The following is a 12,219-nucleotide window of genomic DNA, read 5'->3' as shown; positions in this document are numbered from 1 at the left end:
TTAGTGTGTTGTGTGTGTGTATGTATGTGTGTTTCATTAGTAATGATGGGTGCTAGGCATTAGGCACTCATAACAGCTGTTTCCCCATTTATCAGTTGAATGATCGTGTGCTATACAGTCAAACCTCGGGTTACAGATACTTCGGGTTGCGTGTTTTTGGGTTGCGCACTGCGCCGAACCCAGAACGGGTTACTTCCGGGTTTCTGCGCTCGCGCATGAGCAGAACCACCAAATAATGACCCCCGCATGGGCAGACGCAGCGCTGCAGGTTGCGAACGCTGCGGGTTGCGAACGTGCCTCCTGCACAGATCACGTTTGCAACCCGAGCATCCACTGTACTTTGTGAATTGCAAATGAATACAGAATCCAATTAAATGCATATAATGAAAGGTGAGCTACCCGCAACCAGCAGACAATGGCAATGAATAGGTGTAAGAAGATTAAATACAGTGGGACCTCGACTTATGAGCTATTCGACATCCGATGTTTTAGAGTTACGAGCGGAAAAAGTGGCCGCGCGCTTACGGTTTTTCTGACATTCGAACTAGATGCGGTTTCTTCGACTTATGAGTTTTTAGATGCGGTTTCCTCGACTTATGAATTTTTCCATTTCCAATGCATTCCTATGGGAAACCGCGTTTCCTTTGGGAAACTGGACTTACGGCGTTTTCGACCTACGAGTGTGCATTCGGAATGGATTAAATTCGTAAATCGAAGTTCCACTGTACCTGGTAGCATACCTTACAATCTATCACAGTGGGACAGGTTGCAGAGAATGGTTGGATTCCAACTCGGTCCTCATATTTGCTTTGGCAATATTATCATGCAACCAAACAATATCTGGTCTTTTTCTATACTGCTTTATATTTTTAAAGAAAAATCTCAAAGCATTTTACAGCATATTAAAACATCAACAAAACACTCCGGAATCAAACATTTCTGAAGAAAGTCAAATATAAAATACAGCCAAAGCAACATAATTAACAAGAAACTAAAATATTATCTTAAAGGTTTCAAATACATATTTAACACAAACAAAGTTAACAAAAAAAAACCTTAAACATTTCAAAAAAATTGCTAAGTGAAGTTAAATATAAAATGCACATTTAAAACAGCATAATTAACAAGAGAATAAAATATTATCATAAGCATAACACAGCTGTTTGGCAGGCACAAAAAGATGGGGCAAAAGAATCCAATAATTAGGATTTGTTGTCAGGCATAGTGATGTCCCCGTGGTCTCACCAGGCGCTTCTTTAGTACGTCTGGGTGAGTTTGGGTCCCGCCTCCTAGGCCAGGTGGAAAGGGCCTTGCAGGAAGCGGCCTTCACGACTCACAGCCGGGCGATGGTTGGCAATCAATACAATCCCATGCTGGTTTCTAAGTATCAGCATTTAAAATGCCTGATTCATGTTTATTTATTCGGTTGCATATTCTGTTCAGCCTACATATGTGCACGTGAAAAAGACCAGATATTGTTTGGTTCCATGATAATATTGCCAAAGCAAATATGAGGACCGAGTTAGAATCCAAGCTAGTGGTAAGATATACCTTCCTCCAGAACAAGGATCTGGAACCTGCAGCCAATGGCCAGGGATTATGGGAGTTGTAGTCCAACATGGTTTGGAGGACCACAGGGTCCCCTTCCCTTCTCTAGAAGAATCATCTTTGCAGATGGGCTATGGACCCTTGATGATGTGCTGGAGATGCTTTGGTTGAGATCTTTAATGATAAATGGCATTCTGTTATCTTCCTGACTGGACCTATAGCTGCATGGTCTTATTGACCTAGTTCTTCACTTCCCCAGATAGTATGGTAGTTCCAAGCACCACAATTTTATTCATTGTAGTTTTAATACAGAAGATATTTCCAACTTTTTCATATTTTCTTTTTCTTCAAAGACAACTGGACATGATGTTATCTCAACTTTAGTCTCTCCCAAAAACAAAGCCACTTCCAAACAGGGGGAACAAGATAAGTATCCAGCTCATCATCATTCCATAGTGTTTAACTAGAAGTCAGATGTGTTGTTTGTTTGGATCAAATGTCTCAGTGTTTTGCTCTAATACCCCAAGGCTATTGCTTCATCTGAAAGTGCTCCTTTCCTGAAGCAGGAAAGCTAAGCACATCCTTTTGAAAGCATGGGCTAAGGTTTCTGCCATAAGCTTTCACTTTAAAATGAAAAAGAGCATTTAATCTAGGGCAAATAATTTCATGCCCGAGGCTCTGTGCCTTGCATATACTGTAAAATAAAGCTGAGGATGTTAGGCCAACTTAACATATGGTTTATAACAGTAGAAGAACTTGCATGACCTGAACCTTGTTGTGTAGCGAAGCCAATAACCAAGCCATTTTCCTTTAGATTAATGGTAGGCAGAAGGTAGATCAGGATCTACTAAAACAAGGATGGCCAATTGGATGCCTTCCAGTTGTTGTTGGACTATGACCCCCATCATCCTTAACCATTGTCTATGGTAGCTGTGGCTGATTGGAGTCCTACAGTGACTCAGGTCACCATCTTTGCTGCCCTTGTAAGAATAGATCCTTGGGTAATTTGCTGTACATCGGTGAGGATTTTGGATTCCCACTTGTTTAACAGCAGCAACAAACTGACTTATTATCACCTCAATGAAGAAAGCTAACCAGGAGCAGGCTTTTGGGTAGAAGTTCTGTGAGTTCATTTCAGTTTCCATACTAAAATAAAATTATAGGCTCTGAATGTGCTAAAAGTTCTTTAATTCTAACAGATATTCACCTGGCTCTGTTTGGTGGATCTTAAGAGTACTAGTAAAAAGAACAAAGTACAGCTGACAAGCCACAAGTCACCTCTATTATTATGCAACGGCATTCCACAAGTAAATGAGTAAGACTTCGGGAATGGTCAGAGAAATGGAGTGATGTATTTATGCTTGCAGCCATTTGGTCCACCTATCACTCTTGTTCTGACTAGTTATAAGGCAAGGGTAGCCAACATGGTGTCCTCTAGATGCTGTGGACTATAACTCGCATCAGTCACAGAGAGCATAGCTGTCAGGAGTATGGGCAGGAGTCAGGCTCTGGGTCTGTAGTGCTTTGCAGGACTGGGGCCTGCCTCAGCTTGTGCTGGAGAAGCAAGGAGTGGCCACTCAGGTGAGGCCACTTGATAACTCACTGCACCTGGTGGCAAGAGCTGGGAGGGATAAAAAGCTCAGCATTTTCCTTCAGCTCTTTGCCACAGCAACGCTATCCCTGCCTGGTTGCCTCTGGCCTCTTGCTCCTTGGACCTTGCCTTGCCGACGCCTTGATCCTCGACCCTTGGAACTTCGCCTTGCCGACGCCTTGATCCTCGACCCTTGGACCTTCGCCTTGCCGACGCCTTGATCCTCGACCCTTGGACCTTCGCCTTGCCGACGCCTTGATTCTCGACCCCCCAGACCTTCGCCTCTGCCCAGCTCCTTGACCCTGCAACTGCCTGCTGCTGGACCCCCAGCTCTGCACCTGTTCCTGCTTCTACACCACCATCTTGCCTCTGGTCCTGACGTCCTCAGCCAGGGCTTCAACCGTGACAATAGCCAACGATGACAAATTATGGGACTTGTACTTCAAAACATCTAAAAGGTAAAGGTAAAGGGACCCCTGACCATTAGGTCCAGTCATGACTGACTCTGGTGTTGCAGCACTCATCTCGCTTTATTGGCTGAGGGAGCTGGTATACAGCTTCCAGGTCATGTGGACAGCATGACAAAGCCACTTCTGGCGAACCAGAGCAGCGCACGGAAACGGCGTTTACCTTCCCGTTGTAGCGGTACCTATTTATCTACTTGCACTTTGACGTGCTTTCGAACTGCTAGGTTGGCAGGAGCTGGGACCGAGCAATGGGAGCTCACCCCGTCGCGGGGATTCAAATCGCCAACCTTCTGATCAGCAAGCCCTAGGCTCTGTGGTTTAACCCACAGTGTCACCCGCCTCCCTCAAAACATCTAGAGAGCAGCATATTGTCGACACCTGACGTCAACAAATGATAACATCTGGGAACTGTCTGGATGCTTTTATAGAGAGTATGAGAAAACAAATATGGATTATATAAAGTTGCCAGGTATATATGCATACAGATCAACAAATAATATCAATTGATATTGGTTAGGATTAATCTAGCTAGTCTAGTCCCATCAGCAGAAGCCTTGTTCAAGGACTTCTGCTTGCAAAGCAGGGCTTTCCACCTTTTCCTCCCCCAAGTGCCCCCCAAATTGGTTCTGGGGAGTGTTGGGAGAACATCTTGAATAGTGCATTGGGGAAGAGACTAGGGATTGCGCCATCTGGCAAGTTTGCTGATGGAGTGATTAGAAGCGTGTGACGCTGAATTCTTCCCATTGTGTTTTCATGACTCAGACTATATTTCGTAATGAATTTGAACTGCTGCTAGCTTAGTATACCGGTAACTGAAATGACTGGCTGCTTTATTTTCTTCATTTATTACTATATTGATATCTTACCCTTTCCCCAAGAAGGTACATATCTCTCCCCCCCCCCATCTCATCCTTACAACAAGCCTCCACAGTAAGAGGGTTGACTACCCCTAATCTATATGTTGTCCAATTCTGCTTCCTCCTGTTGATTCCTGGAGCTCAGGAGGCTCCGAGTTGCTGAAAACCCCATTGAAAAAAAGTGGGTTAGTGGTCCATGCCACAATGGCTGCTTTCTCTCCCTTGGAAATATTTTTAGCTAGATATTCTAAAATAATCTTATGGGATTGTTTTGTTATTGCATTCCAGTTCTAAATAGGAAGCAGATTCATGCGTTTTCCTGGAGTTGGCATCAAGGCAGAAACAAGCCAGTAATAATCAGAATGGCTTGGGAGACCACAGCGGAGCGGTTTACCGCCAACGCCGTGATCAACGAAAACTGGCACACTGCCTCCTCCTTTCTGCCTTCAGTGATATTATGGAATTTAAAGACAACTGCCTCAGGGCAGCTGCAAAGAGTTACCAAGCATTTTCGTGGAAGTGAAAAATATTATGCATTTGATCTAGAATTGGGGGGGGGGGGATTATGAAACAGGACCTCATCTTTTCTTAACCAAGTAAATCCTCAGCAGAGCCCAGCATTCAAAGTCACTGGGGCCCAATGGTGAAGATTTCCAATCACTCAATAAAGTTTTCAGGAGCAGGTTTGGTATTTGGAAAGAGAGAAAAAGAGAGGAGGGAGGGAGGGAGTCTTCCCTTGTGTTTTGACTCCTTAATGGAACAGACTTCCCGCATTTCCCCCTTTTCCCCAAGCATCTTCGTATTTCAAAGCAGTACGATCTGCTTGCCAGAAGCAAAGAAAATGGTTCAGTTTGTACTTTCGACAAGGGGAAAAAATTCCATTCAGATGAAGAACTTGTTCTTTCTCGATCCAAGCGCTGTAAGAGAGGCTGTTTCTATACCCTCTTCCGGTTGTTGGATGAGGACTCAGTTGTTGGGAATGAGGGCTTGCAAGCACTGCTGAACCCATCGGGAACAGAACTCATTTGGGAAACAGAATGAAGAGAAAAGCCATTCACAGTGATATAGAAAAGCTTAATTTAAACTAGTGACAAGAGACAGAGAAGGACCCCTGGAGAATCATATAATCCTCAACCTCCGTGCATGATCATTAATGAGTTTCCCGTAAGAGAGCGAGCAAATTATGGCATTCCAGACATGTCTGCAAATATTACCCCAGTCTATTTATTACTTGGTGGCCTGAAATCACATTATATGGACTTCTGAAGGTCAGCAGTTATAGAGACTTCCAGTCACTTGTTAACTATTTGCTTTTCATTCATCAGAGCAGTAAAACAATAACTTCTGAGGCTCGTCTGCATAAAGTCGTGACGTGCAGAGTTGATAGACCAGAAAGGAGCAGGCAGCAGGTGGCAAAACGCATGAGGGTGAATTGCAAAATCTAGCAGTCAATCCAGGCACACACCTTGAGCAGCAGTCAGCTCAGTCAGCAAAAGTCAGGGGGGGGGAAGGCTTTGCATTTTAGGCTGCTGCTGCTGAGGCATTGTGAGTGGGAATGTTCTCCTTACCTAGGACAAGCATTTGGCCAAGTCCTTTCTGACATGCTATTTCTCTTTGGCTGCATTTAGTAGTAGGGGGGTCTCATGGGAGCTCCTAAAGGTAAAGGTAAAGGGACCCCTGACCATTAGGTCCAGTCGTGACCGACTCTGGGGTTGCGGCGCTCATCTCGCATTATTGGCCGAGGGAGCCGGCGTACAGCTTCCAGGTCATGTGGCCAGCATGACAAAGCCGCGTCTGGCAAACCAGAGCAGCACATGGAAACGCCGTTTACCTTCCCGCTGTAGCGGTTCCTATTTATCTACTTGCATTTTGACGTGCTTTCAAACTGCTAGGTTGGCAGGAGCTGGGACCAAGCAACAGGAGCTCACCCCGTCACAGGGATTCGAACCGCCGACCTTCTGATCAGCAAGCCCTAGGCTCAGTGGTTTAACCACAGCGCCACCTGGGAGCTCCTATTCTGGGGTAAAAAAATGGTGGTCACCAACTGATCAGAGCCACTGGAGGCCTCCAGTGAGTTTCAATCCCCTGAAAATCATGTGGCACTCTTGAAAATCACCAAAATGTCCCCCCTCCAATTTTTCAGCTAGTAAATGGGGTTGCACAACTGCGGAGACCATTAGAGCTCAGTTAAATCCAGATTTTTGTTGTCGAACAAGCAGCCCTGTTAATCTTCCTTCCAATTGATGTTGGTTTGAAACCATTTGGCACAATTCCCCCATGCCTCTAGCCCAAAGACGTTCTACGCTATCAATGCATTTTGATCCCAGGTATCACATGAAACGAATTGGTCACGAGACAGTGTGATGATGTCAGACTGCAAGACAATCATATCTCATGGTACGTAATGATGTCATGCTATCACGATGGGACATCATTAAACAGAGCCAGGGATTCCAACCAGAAACCACTTTGAAAATGGGTAATGTACTACATTATTTCTTGATGGATTGCATAATGACACCAGAAGCTTAAGTGAAGGACTGCACAATTCAAATTGTCTGCAGAATGAATGGGAAGTGAAAGATGGTCACAGAGAACAAAGGCCCACAAGGGGGGACAACATACTGGGGGAAACAAAAAAATGAGGTTTGAAAGACAGTAAGGGGGATTCAGTTTGTCCCTAATTGAATCCACTTGTTTTAGTGCAGTCTTGGGTTCGAATTCTTAAGTGCTGTCTGCCTAAGATAAATGAACTTGGTGTTGCCTCTTTGCTGTAGTGGAGATGATGAAGTCATTAATGTAGAATGTTGCTTTGGGACAGCTGCCTCCTGCTTTGAAAAAATAAACTTGTCAGCTTTGCTTCAAGATTCATATTCTATAAATGCCTCAGCTCTGGCTGATTGAAATTCACGTAGCAGCAGGAACCAACCTTTGACACCGTAATAATGTCAGTCCACCATATCTTCACTTTCCAGCACTCAAAGACTTCGGCGATGTTTTCTTTTAATCTCCTAGCAAGTTACAGGACCAAATTCCTAAAGAAAAGAAGAGAAGGAAAAGTTATACCTACTTTTATGGGTATTGGGTTGGATCCAGACTTAAGAACATAAAATACAAGCATTCTGGACATGAATTAAAAATATTAATATCCTGACTTTAATCTCCTGCCTAGTAACCTATATTTTGCTCCCAGGAGTACATAACCCCCACATAATTCTCACCAATATGCATCACGGCCACTGACTCACCCCAGCCTTATCTACCAGACCATCTAAATGTGACATGTGAATTGCAACCTTTGAACTAGGCAGGAAAGCTACCATGCAGTCTGCATGTATCTTTGCATTTTTATATTGTAAAAATATCCTTGGACGATGGGAAGCATATAAATTTAATAAATACATGTCCACCACAAATGCTATCTATGTCCCTAATGATTGAATCAACTGCTACCAGGAGCCATTGCCAGGGTCCCTTCTAAGTGATCATTTGGCTTTTCTTTAGAGTGACTCCTTTTCCAAGACCTTTCTTCTCCATGACTTTGTGGAAGTTGACACCCACCAACTCATCCACCAACCCTGTCAGCTTCTTTAAGCCAGATGCTGTTGTTTAGTCATGTCCGACTCTTTGTGACCCCATGGACCAGAGCACACCAGGCACTCAGGTCTTCCACTGCCTCCCGCAGTTTGGTCAGACTCATGTTCGTAGCTTCGAGAACACTGTCCAACCATCTCGTCCTCTGTCGTCCCCTTCTCCTAGTGCCCTCAATCTTTCCCAACATCAGGGTCTTTCCCAGGGAGTCTTCTCTTCTCATGAGGTGGCCAAAGTATTGGAGCCTCAGCTTCAGGATCTGTCCTTCCAGTGAGCACTCAGGGCTGATTTCCTTAAATCAGATACCTTGGTCTAAAGGAAGCAAATGTGTTCCCTGAAGGCCAGGAGCTTATTGCGTCTAGCACACCCCCATGACTTCTGCTCTGTAGAATATACTGGATAGCACACACCCCACACGCAAACACATGTGCGGCATTGGTGATCATTGACCATTCATGTTTCAGTTCTTTCATGTGTTTATTTCATAAAATTTATATACTGCTTAATTGCAGAAAAAAACCCACAAAGTGATTTACAATAAAACTTATCACTAAAAAAGTTACAACCGTAATTTTGCAGTTTCTCTAGCTCATTCCATTTTTGCTGTGTAGCGTTTTTTGTTTTGGTTGCTATTTTGGATGGCCTGATTTGGGGCATGCATCATGCGATATCATTCCCTTTCCTCCCAGCAAAGATGATTCTTTAACTAGAACATGATTTATTTGTCTTGGGACCAGTCCAATCGTACTAAATTGAGCTGTAGTCCAAGAGACTTGGCCGCTCTGCCTCTTCCAACTTGGACTACCCTGCTTCCATTGTTCTTACAGTAAGGCAGCACAGTCATTTAAGGTTCTGAGCTGCTCTTTGCCAAATACCATTATCCTTTATTAGTAAGAGATAGGCTTTGCAGAGACTCCGAAATGCTCCACTTTCTCTTGCTTTCACTTGCCATCTTGAGCACACGCTTGTCAAAGTTCTTTGCTCCTGATTCAGCAAAAGTCAGAAGCTGAACCGGTTGTGGGGGGAAGAAACCACCCCTAATTTACATTTGGCTATTTGTGTTTGCAGAGGTGGCCTTCAGGGAATGCTTCCAAGTGATCTAGAGAAAATGTATTTCACAAAGAAAAAGGAAACAGCAGGAGCATCCTGTATTTCTCTGCTGTTCAGCAGGAGCTCCTGCCAACATCAACACCAGCCACTTTCAGTTACATTTCCCCTTGTTTTTACATTGTGCGTTTGGGCTTACCGTCAGCAAATGATAGTTGTCTCACCATCCCACTTCGATGTTGATTATAGGCATTTGCAGAGGCACCCCACAACACCCCACAAAATAGGGACATTGCGTAATAACCTCACAAACAATTTGCTTGCTGAATTCAATGGGCTTAATCCCTAGGCAAAGGTGCCCAAGATTGCAGCATAAGGGCCAAGCTATATGCAACATGCAAGATGAGACCCTAACTCCACTGACCTGAGAGTAAGCCCCATTGAAATCAATAGGACTTGCTTCTAAGTAGACCTGGTGTCATCAGTCAACATAGGAAGTTGCCGTATATTGAGGCAAGCCATTGGTCCATCTTGCTCTCGGTTGTCCACGTTAACTTGCAGTGGCTTTCCATGAATTCAGGCAGGGATGCCTCTCCCAGCCCTACCTGGAGATGACAGGGATTGAACCTGAGACTTTCTGCCTGCAAAGCAGATGATCTACCCCTGAACTATGGTCCGTTCCTTATGAATCGCTTCTCATGAGGAATCCAGAACTCAGTGGGGTAGTCTCTGTGCACACATACATTGGGTGGCAAGGTAAATCATGTCTAATTCTGCCCCTCTCCAATCATTTTATTTATTTCAAAATGCAGCCATTGAGGCTCCAGTCCGCAGCATAAGATCTGCATGAAGCAAAAGGGCTTCTTAACCTCTTCACTGCCTGATCTTTTCCTGCTAAAAATGCCTCCCCAAAATTTCTCCTCCACCCCATTTTCAGGACAACACCTCTTTCTCCATGTTGGAAATAAAAACATTGAGAGCAGGGAGATTTAGCAGAAAAATCAGTGGAGGAGCAGCTTTAAGAATGTTTCCCTTGCATTTTTTTCTGTTTAATTACCCAAGGCATCCTGGGTAGGAATGGATGAATTTGCTGATTTTTCAGGTATTGTTGTAGTTCCAGTCTTAAATTCAATTCTCCACATTTCTGCAGTGATCTGTGATTTTCTATGTTAAAGAAATCATTATGAAAATTCACTAGCATTTTACTTTGAATTTCTCCTAATAAACTCATTTCTGTATTCCGTTTTGACAAATATAGACATTTTTGAAAGTAATTTACTGTAATGTACTGCATGTTTTCATATTGTTTTCATGAATGCATTATTTTTATGCACACTTTCCCCTAATATGTGCATTTTTGTTAATGGTCATTCAGGAGCGAGTCAGCAATAAATCACACAGAGTAAGTGAAGTTAACTCTTTATTAGAAGAATCAGGATCTGCTCAGGACTGCCAGGCATAGCTGCCAAGTTTTCCCTTTTCTCGCGAGGAAGGCTATTCAGCATGAGGGAATTTCCCTTAAAAAAAGGGAGAACTTGGCAGCTATGCTGCCAGGCCTAATGAGCACAGCAACTCTTCTTTGGTAGGTCTTGCCCCATGAGACAGTTATACAGACTGAAGGTCTTCCTGTGGGATGTAATCCCCTAGAGTGGACATGCAAGGGAATGTTTGGTCCAGCCAGTCAAAACTTCCTGTTCCTCCTGGCTTGGAGCATCCTTCCTTGCATGTGACTAGCAGGTGGGTGTGACCTTTCCAGACCTGGTAAAAGGCCAAGTCACACTGCTGCCTTTCTCTCTTTTTGACCTTCCTGTTCATCCTGTCTGCTTCCTGCATCACCTGGACTGGACTGCTGGCTGCCACAGCAGTTCCCTAGGTTATCTCCCATATAGGGTAAACCTGTTTGTACATGTTTGTAACTTTAAGCCTAAAGCCTGCCTTGAGGAATCACACTGTGCTCTGCCTGATCATCAGTAAAACTACTTTTTGTTACTTATGAATAAGAGTGTGGTGTCTTCATTCTTTTAGGAGGGATTCAAAAGGGGTCTTACCAGGAATATTAGATCATATCTCAATCTGGACAAGCCAGATTGAATTGCTTGTTGTCTTAAGAAACTCACATGAGTTTGCAACCGGCTTTCAGCAATGTAAGAAGGGGAATGCACTTTCTAAGTGAAGAAACTTGCTAGTGCAAGTTAGGAAGGATATTAATATACAATATATCCTCTCCTGCCACCCTCAATATTCCCACACTTCCCATAGCTGCCTAAGTCTCCCCCTCTCCTGGGTCTTTCTGAAGCAATCTGAGACTATGCCAGTGTACATTTCCCACTTCATACCTCTCCTGGTCCTGGGAGACGGGGGGGGGGAGGGAGCTTGTTGCAGCAGGAGGGGGAGACACTGCTTCTTCTTCTTCACTAATCTGACTCAACTCTGCTTCTTGGCCTCCCTCCTCTCCTGCTTCTGCTTCCACTTCTGATTCTGGACTTCTGTCTGCCACAAGACTCTCCCTCCTAACTAAACCCTGTTACCTCTTCCATTTCCAATGCAGCCTTCTTCCAGTCTACTCCCTCTTCTTCCTCTGACTGCTCATCGTAATCCCACCACCAATTTCTCGACTGTAAGCCTTCTTCCCATGGAGGTCTCCCAGCTGGTGCCTTCCACCATTCTTCTGCATCCAGCCAGTCCATGACAACTGGGTTGGCTTGAGAACTTATCTGCCAAATTCAGTGAAGTGTGATGCTTCGGTTTTCACATTGTTTAAGGAAATGCAGATTAATATTTAAGATGTGAATAGAACCAAATGTTCTCCCCTGTCATCTCATAGCTCTACCCCTAAGCATCAGCCATCGATCTCTACATGTGTTTAAGAAAATTGTTACAAAGCCTTGCTTTGTTAGTTTTATGATTCTGTAAACCTTTTTTCCTTTGACTTTTGCTTGAATTGGGGATAGTCCCTCTTGATACATGACAGATGGAGTATTCCTTTCATCCTTGAAATAATTTTTATGGCACGTTACGAATACCTGGTAGCAACTCCCCTCTGCCACACACCCCCCCCCCCCGGAAATATCACATGCATGGCTTGTTATGTTAAGGATGCTTTGAAGAATATTTCAAA

At 44.1% G+C, this 12,219-nt stretch overlaps 1 long non-coding RNA gene across 1 annotated transcript; it reads right to left on the bottom strand.

Annotated features, from left to right (window-relative positions):
• Positions 1-1,884: 1,884 nt before the first annotated feature.
• Positions 1,885-11,961, bottom strand: LOC148684460 (uncharacterized). Its single transcript, XR_015946128.1, has 3 exons — positions 11,630-11,961; positions 9,526-9,706; positions 1,885-7,498 (listed from the first exon to the last, which is right to left on the bottom strand). It is a non-coding gene; the product is annotated as an uncharacterized LOC148684460 (long non-coding RNA).
• Between the last annotated feature and the right edge of the window lie 258 nt (positions 11,962-12,219).

This window comes from Zootoca vivipara, chromosome 10 (genome assembly GCF_965207765.1).
Source record: "Zootoca vivipara chromosome 10, rZooViv2.hap1.1, whole genome shotgun sequence".
In the NCBI taxonomy this organism is placed as follows: Eukaryota; Metazoa; Chordata; class Lepidosauria; order Squamata; family Lacertidae; genus Zootoca; species Zootoca vivipara.
This window is presented reverse-complemented; position numbering and strand designations above follow the sequence as displayed.